We start from the raw sequence: 9,320 nt of genomic DNA on the forward strand, positions 1-9,320 counted from the left end.
TGGTGGTGGTGTTGAAGTTGGCTATCTGTATCATTGGAATGAAATGAAAATTAGAGAATCATAGTAGTTATTCCTGCCAACAATAGAACTCGAAGGCCTCGCGGTCAGTTAGAGCAGCTCAGTCTTACTTTAGGGGCCCCATCTAATGAATAGATCAGGTCACCTTATTGGAGGAATTACTTTCCTCTAAGGATTAATAAAGAAAATGTTAATAATTTCCATTCTCTCCTTATCGCCTCATACCTCAAACATAGTGTTAATAGTTTCTGTACTTTTACACTAACACTATACTAGTGTTAACTGCTTCTATATTCTGTACCTTTCTCCATGCTCATAAAGAACATTTAAACACACACACACACACACACACGTGCGCACACACACACACACGCACACACACACAGTTTGAGTCATTGTTTTTACATCCTTCTCTGAGACATATTTTTTTCACTTTTTCTATATAACATTCTTTGGTTAAATAATACAGAGCTTGACTTTTTTGTTTAATAACTGTGTGATGTTTTATAGAATATATAGAATAACTGTGTGATGTTTTATAGAATATATAGGGTGGATGTTTCAGAGTTTGTTGAACTCTTGGATATTCAGTTATTTTCAGGTTTTTTTTTTTTTTTACCACTTTTATAATCTGAGTGCAGAAAATATACTTTTGTGCAGAATTTGAAATGAAAATTTGAAATGAAATTGGTTTATTAATGTTCAGTGCAAACTTAATAGTGAGGATAATCACAAATCATTTGACTTTGAATTTTTTTAGAATTTGTATTTGACCAATATTTAATTTCAAACTCTGTGATAACTTTAATTAAACCACAGAGGATCCTGCCTTTATGCCATTTTGAGATGAACGTCATTACTGCTCAGCCTGGCTTGACCAATACCTTTTCCTTATTTAAGGGAGGTAAGCAACCCTTACTTAACATAACAAAATACAACAAAAAATCTGTAGGTCCAGGGGCTATGGAAAGAAATGCTTAGAAATTATCTGGGTAAATATTAAGAAATACTAGTTAAAATTTCAGAAGCAAATTGTTCAAGGCAAAGAAAACTTTTTTGTTCATTACTTTATTGATAAAAGGATCATAATACTCTGTCAAATAAGCAGTCAAATTTATACTGTACTTTTTTTAATGTTTGAAATATCTTTACCTGATGACTATACATCTCTAGATACTGAATAAATATTTTAGATCATTGATCTGCAAGGCATGATCGTATAGACATAGGCTAGATGCATGGATTTTAGTCCTAGCTGTGCCATTATTGACCAGTTGAACAAACATGCCAGGTTTTCACCTTCTGGGATCTCCTTTCCTTTTCTCTGTTGGAAACTTGATTGTTTCTAAAGTTGTTTAGTTCAAAATGTTCTGATTCATTTTCTTGCATATTCTTTTAAAGAAGTATATGATATAACCATATGTTTATTTAATAACACTCTGTCTTCAAACACAACGTTTCTCTGACTCAATGTCAAGTAAATCAGCAGCATTGAAAAGCCAAGTGAGAACTGGAAGTGATAAACATGTTTACATAAAAAGTACTATTAAAGTTTTTAGGTCCTTAACCAATATTTGGTATGAGATTTGTTCAGTAGTATTTGTGTGTGTATGTTAGAATTCATCAACCAAGAAAATTATAGACATTTTATAATCATTTATTCTCATTTTTGTTCCCCTCAAAGACATTTGAAACCCCCATTTGCATATCTAAGTGGCAAAGCTCTAAACTTAAATTATCCAGCAGGCTAACTAAAATCATACCAAAACACTCATTAACACATTTGAGTACACAAAGTTCAAAATATGAATTATCTAGTAGTGAGCAATGCTGCATTAAGTTAATCTTTATGTTGTCAGATTGTTCTTATGTTAAGAACTCATTTTCAAAGAACATGAAACATTCACTATTTCCCTTCCTATATATCCAAAACAAATGGATATATAGGAAGGGAAATAGTGAATGTTTCATTATGTTGAATGAGCCGTGCATTTTGAAAGTTCTATTCATCAGAAATATTTTTATGATAGTTTAGCCTTTTTAACTGATTCATTATGCTGATCTTTTCTAAGTCTATTCAAATAATTTTTAATGTCTTAACTAAAAAAATATAATTTTTGAGCTGTATTTTTGATTCATATGGTGTTTTCCTGATCAATATACAAATGGAATTAGTTATCTGGTAACAGAATGCCTGTGTGTTCCCCTCCCACCTCAAGATTCTTTTTTTAACCTCTGGCATTAGATTCTTTTTTTAACCTCTGGCATTAGCTTTCAAGCCAACATTTATTTTCATAATTATGTCTGATAATTCTATACAGTAATTGCTGGAGGGATGTAGTTAGTGAAAACAAATTTAAGGTGGTGAAGATATTATTCTTCTCCAACATTAGCAATAATGAAGTTGAATTTCATGTCATATATTGTCTTGTAGTTATTTGGAGGTTTGGATCATCAAAGTCTTTGTGAAGCTAATACCACAACCTAGGCAGTTGAAGGAAGGGTTTATTTCTGATGTAATCTCAGAAAATAGGGTGCAGGAAAATAAAAACTTTATTTTGTAGATTAAAGCTCTTCTATGTTATATTAAATTTTAATAACATTGATATTCTGCTTACTTTATGAAACCTTTTATTACAAACATTTATGAATATGAACATCTCATTTGACTCCTGATGAACAGAGGGAGAAATCTAAATTAAAACTTTAAATACCACTATTTAATTACCCAAATGGCTTTGACTGTGTTAAAGAGTGCCTGGGATTATTCTGTTTTTCAATTTGTTTTAATGCTTCCTTGGTAAAAGCTGATGGATTCCCAGGCCCATTGCTGTCACTGATGAACTATATAAAGATAAATGACATTATGGTAAATTCCACTTAATGACACATTTTTAATTTTCAGAACACAGACATTTTCAGGCTAGTGAATGAAGGCTAATTACCTCAAGATCAGAACAAAATAACTCCTCATTTCGAAAGATAATAGAAAAGAAATGTTGCAGATTAATGATGCTATTTATCTTTAAAGGAAAAAAATTTTATCTTTATCCAGATAGCATAGCTCCCTGAGGAGCATGGTTATAAAATGAATCTGAAGTCGCAACTTAATAGGTTATTAAAATTGTTTGAGTGCAGGCTCTCCTGCTTTAGTCTTTCCATAAATTTAAATTGAAGGTCTGCTGTATTCAAAAAGGAGCAGCTTGTTTATGAGACCAGAGGGAGCAACATACGTTACTGACAAAAGATGCACTTAACCTCATTCTAATATCTTGCTTTTTTATTTCTCTGAATAAAACTCAACTATTTGAGAAAGTATTTTGAAATTTGTTACCTCTCTTAATTAATACCTAAGTGGAGGGACCACACTTGGACTTCTTTAAGATTAAAATAAAAATTAAAGCTATAAACACACAAAGGCCTTTACTAAATACATATAAATCAATTTGTAATCTGATTTCATTGCACATTGTTTGTATGTATACACACGTATATTTTTTAACATTTTAATTTTATTATCTCAGTGAGGAGAAAATATCTTGGCCTGTGAGTGTGTATGATTTTGTGGTCACAGTTGGAATTTATGTAGGAATTGTTCAATAAATCATTATTCACAGTTAAAGGATTAGCAATAATCCTTTTGCTACACTCCCACACAAGTAACAAAGTAGTGACTCAGAGAATATTATTTGATCATAGAGGCTTTAAACTGTTCTTGACATCCTAAACGCCTGTCTTTTGCTCTAAGTAATATAAGTATTTCTTTACTAACAAGAGCATATAGCATTTTCTGTAATTTTCATTCTTGCCTCTTAGATAATATATGGTTTGCCTTATAGAGTGATTATATTTCTGAGCCACAGAAAAATGTCTGTGACCATGAAAGGAAATGTGTGTTTCTTGCACCTGAAAGAAATTTCAACATATTATTGTGAGATATTATTTTACCCCTTTCCAATTTTAACTACTGTAAATAGTTAGAAGATATGTTTATCTCATAAGGATAACAGTGTACTAATTACCCACAACATTATTTTAATATAAAATTTTCTGTTAAGACTTATTTCTTTAGAGAAATCAAGAAAGGAATTCTTGTAATTATAATGAGAGCATACATTTGATTTTATGTTAACTGTTTAACATAAAAGCCTCCTTTTTATTTTTAAAGTTCTTATTTAAGTATTTTTGACTCTGTAAGTTGGGATAATTTCTAACAAAATAATTTTAAATTATTGAATCTGAAATCTATTAGTCATATTGACTAAAAACAGAGGGAAAGTACTAAAAATGTACTTTCTGTCAAGTCCTCTGTCACTGTTGTTAGTATTAGTACTTAATTATTACTAGTTATTTTACATTTCCAACAGTATTCCTACCAGGCTTTTTTATTCTTTATTTGCTATAGGTGTATCCATCTTACAGTGACTTCAGGAGACAAATTGATAAAATTTCTGAAAGTTATTCCTTTCTGAAAGTTATTCCTTATAGACGAGATAATCCTACTGTGGAAACAAATGTAATTTTTTAATAGTGAAATAATTTTTTTACATAATGATCTTATTTATGATTCTTGAAAACAATATTTGTGAATGTGAAAAGAAATATGTTTCTTGCATATGAGAGAAATTTCAGTAATTCCTCATTTGCATTCTCAAACCATTTTCAGTGAGGCAAGCAATATATGCTATAAACGTGTTATTTTACGATTATTTGGTTTTCTGATTTACTCTATCTCAGTCATTTAAAAAATTATAACAATTTTTAGGAATTCAAGCAACCTTTTTTAAAATTAATTTTATTGGTTAATAAAATTATACAAGTTTCAAGCGTACAGTTCAGTAATTCATCATATGTGTATTGCATTGTATGTTCACTATCCAAAGTTAACTCTCTTCTGCCTTAGCCTTCAGTAAAGGTGAATTAATTCTAAAGATATTTACATGCAACTTAGGCAGAGAAATGTAATGAATTGTCAGGGTTATATTTTAGGGTCAGCAGTAACCCTACAATGAATATAAAAATGTCATTTTTTCCTAAATATTTCACTTCCAATGATAATCATCTTGAATTAATATTCTATTTAAAATCTCTGCTTATGTGTACTTCGAAAATTCTGTTCTAAAGCAAGTCATTGATCCTTTAGATTTAACCCTCTTCTAGTTTTTTTCTGACAGATTATGATATTACAGTGTATCAGTGACCTCTATGCAACAGGGACAAATGTAAGGCCATTGAATTGTTAATCATAGTTTTATAGCAAGGATCACAAGCTACTTACTGTTATACCTCCTTCAAAATTCTGGAATTTTGTTTGGATCTGTTTGTGATAAGTAACAGATCTAACGGTAAAGGGCATAAAAGAAGTCACTGTGGATTTAAACCCTCAAATCCGATCAGAATAATAAGGTCCTATCAGAAATCACAAGCCATAATAAAGTGCTTTTACCTTCTACTTTACTTCTAACTGACTCCCCAAGTTAACTATCATGGTAATGGTTAGGGCATACAGTCAAGAGTTGAAGTCTAGATTGTAATTTTACCACTAGCTCTAGCTTCCTTTGTGATCATATATAAATTTTTTCTCCCTCTGTGAGTCTGTTTTTTTCACCTTTGTAAATGAAGGGTTTGAACACAATTGCAATTTGTATTGCAGAGCTTTAGAGGGAGGAAGAGTGGACATTAGAGAGAGGTCATCTGGCAGGCCTCTCTGTAGTCTGCATCCCCCTTTTCTACCTCTTCTGCTTAACCAGAGCAACTCTGGGTGGTGGTGGTGGTGGTGGTGGTGGTGGTGATTGTTAGAGTTTTTATTTTTAATTTTTATTTATTTAATTTTGTTATAGCTTTTAGATTGGGACTATGCTTAAGATTTGATTGAGAAAAAGGTACTTCTTAAAAAACAAAAACCAAACAGAAAAGGTCTTGAAAGCACTGCTGCCCTAGGTCAGAGAGTGGCCCATTATCTAATTCTGGTTCAACACCTGCTTTTGTAAAGAAAGTTTTATTGAAACAAAGTCACACTCATTCGTTTCCATATTGTCTAAAGCTGCCTTTGTGGCATAGTTGAGTAGTTATAATAGAGACTGTATAGCATGCAAAGCTCAAGGTATTTGTTATCTGGCACTTAATAAAAAGTTTTCTGACTCCTGGATTAGGTACTCACCAACCTTATACCTGTAAATTAGTTCCTAGAGATGGCTTAATTTCTGCTGTGTGCATTTCTTTTCCTTCCCAGACTGAACAGCAATTCTTGACCAATTCCTCTTGCTTTAAAACACTATTTAGGACTAATCTTCGTTAAAACTACGCCTAATCATTCAGCCTCTGTATTTTCATAGCACTTTTTGAAGACCAGTTTTTTTGTGTGCTTATTAATAGTCCTAAAGGATATAAAAGGAAATGTTGTTATAGAAAAATGCTTCATGACCCCAAGATAATTGGGTAGGCAATATTGTTACATCCGAAATGGTTATAGGACATTTAAGACATAATCTGGTAGATTTTCGGATTATACAAGTCTAAAAATAAGTTCGGTAGGAGTTTAAAGAAAGTCAATATGACGTCAATTGTCCATGAAGGTTTTTTTGTTCACTATTTATTTTTTAAGAAATGTGATTTGAACCGATCTTTGAAGACTAGACAGAATTTGAAAAGATATCAAGGAAGTTAAGAACATACTTTGAGTGAGGAAAGTGTAGAGAATAAAATGAACCTATGTGTAGTAAAGGTCATTGGGATCATTGGAGCAGTGGAAATGAGGCTGTGTTAATAAGGAAAGAGAGGATAGATTACTAGATGGCAGATGATGTGGTAGACCCTTGTAAATCATGTTATGTTCCTGAGTAAAGAGGTGATGAAATTATTATTTGTACAAATAATCAGTGAGACCAGTTAGGCAGCTATTGATCAGTCCTATGCTAAGGGCTTCAGAAGCTATGTAGGATTTACAATTTGATCGCTTATTTTTGAGGAGTTTATGTTCTGGATAGACTGTTAAGACAGATGATCATAAAAGGAAGGTTATTAGTCACATGGTTATGTCCAATGTGAGTTACTGACAGTACTATGGGAGTTTGAAGAAGGGAAAAATTAAAGCCCTGAAAAGTTTCTTACAGAGCTAGCTAGCATTTGTGCAGGGCCTTGAAAGATAAGGCATTCTGGGTAAGTAGAATTCTGGAGGTAGAGAGAAGGGTGTTGTTGGCAGGGAAAAGAAAATGAACAAAGAGGTGGAGGTAAACATTAAGTTTTGTATGAAGAACAATAAGGAAAGAAGTCTCAGTTAAGTTGAAAATTAAGTGTAAGATAGAGTAATATGATTGGAAAAATAAGGACTTTGGGGAGTGGTTTTGTGAAGACTGAATGCAAGTTGAGCAAGTTGGATTTTTTTCTCTAAAACTTTTTCAGGTTTTTTTTCTCTACACAAGCAGTGGAACTGTCTCTTCAAGCAGAATGTTGCTACTAACCTCAGTGTGTAAAAAAAGATTAAAGCAGTGTTGCCTTAATTGACTCAGGCATTGAGGAACATGGAGCTTTACTTACCAAGTCCCACCAAAATAGACACAGAGGCATATCAGTGGAACCTTTATTGCTCTGTGGAGCACAATTTGAAAAATACTGTTCTAAGCTTCACAAAGCTGTTGAAAGTTTTTCAATTGGTCTAGTAAAATGTTGACAATACAATTAACCCATCGGGATGCAGGATAGAGTTTGGGAAACCTGAGACAAGAAAATCATTATAGTCTATGGCCATGCCACCCTGAATGTGCCCGATCTCATCTGATCTCGGAAGCTAAGCAAGGTCGGAGCTGGTTAGTACTTGGATGGGAGACCACCTCGGAATACCAGGATCTGTAGGCATTAAAAAAATAATAATAAAATAATAATAATAAAGAAAAAATCATTATAGTACTAGTGATTTAAGGACCTGAGAAAGGATGGTGGTAGTGAAATAGAAAGGGACAGAATACAAATAAGATTTTCATAGTTAAATCATCTATAGTGTGGCAGGATTATGAATTAGATCACCAAAATCAAATAAGTGAATACAGAATAGCTAAGGGAACCCATTTAGGATAGTAGAAGATGAGAAAATACCAAAGAATACATAAACAGGCAAAGATAATAGAGGCAAAATGTGGACCGTTTTAAGATATAGGTAGTTAATATTGGATTCTGCAGAGGAACATGGAAACTAATTTTGGAATGAGTCATTGGATGGTTAGAACACAGTTCTTAAAAATAGGAAAACATAGTTTCTGTGAGTAGAGATCATGGTTGTGAGTAACAAGATTAAGGTAAATGAGAATAGAACAGAGAGTAAACCCAAGAAAAAGTGAAAGAAAAAAATGAGACTTGTTGATCAATCGAATATAGGAAATGAATGGGAGGAGAGTAAAACATGATTCCTGCATGACTTTTAAAAATGATTTTAGTGGATGGTTAAAAATTTTGCTTTATTGTAAACTACAAGTTTAGAAATTAATATTATGTAAATATGAAGCACTAGTTATTTACTCATTAACAAATATGTTGAGTTTGTGTAAGGCATTATACTAAGTTCTGTAAAGAATTCAAAAGTGAATTAGATATGAATATCTCCTTTCAAACTATGTATCATTTTCAATAGTAAAGCGAATAAACAAACAACCTCAGGATTAACTTAACAGAAATGTATAGAATCTATGAAGAATATATATAAAAATCAACTGAGATGTTAAAGAAGATGGAGAAGCATACCTGATTTCTGGATGGGAAGTCTCTATTATTAAGATACCAGCTCTCCACAAATTTATCTATAATTATAACAGCCTTGGAGCCAAGTTACAGAAGGATGAGTTTTTAGTTGTAGGTTACAGAAGGATCGGCTCAGGACTGATCTTTGATATGTTGGAAAGAAATTACCTGAGGCTGGAGAAAGACTAATTAGAGGGTTATCATGCAAAGCATTTCAGCTATAAATTTGCCTCTCAGACCTGCTTTTGCTGCATCTCAAGTTTTGGTATGTTGTGTTTTTGTTTTCAGTCTTAAAGTATTTTCTAAACTACCTTAGTGATTTCTTTTTAACTCCATTGATTCTTTAATTTCCACTTTTTTTTTATGTTTTTCAGATTTCCTTTTGTCATTGATTTCTAGTTTCTTTCCATTGTGGTCAAAGAAGATACTTTTTATGATTCAGCCTTAAAATTTATTGAAACATGTTTTTCGGCCTAACATGTAGTCTATGAGTTTATCCTGGAGGATGTTCCATGTGTACTTGGGAAGACTTGTGTGTTCTGTTGTCATTTGATAGAAATATAGATAGATAG

General features: G+C 32.2%; 1 protein-coding gene and 1 pseudogene across 2 annotated transcripts in view; both read left to right on the forward strand.

The window, feature by feature from the left end:
* ZCCHC7 (zinc finger CCHC-type containing 7) overlaps window positions 1-9,320 on the forward strand; it is a 189,931-nt gene that overhangs the window by 71,631 nt on the left and 108,980 nt on the right. The window lies entirely within an intron of this gene.
* On the forward strand, window positions 7,754-7,872 carry LOC111743829 (annotated as a pseudogene).

Source organism: Pteropus vampyrus, unplaced genomic scaffold (assembly GCF_000151845.1).
Source record: "Pteropus vampyrus isolate Shadow unplaced genomic scaffold, Pvam_2.0 Scaffold123, whole genome shotgun sequence".
Lineage (NCBI taxonomy): Eukaryota > Metazoa > Chordata > Mammalia > Chiroptera > Pteropodidae > Pteropus > Pteropus vampyrus.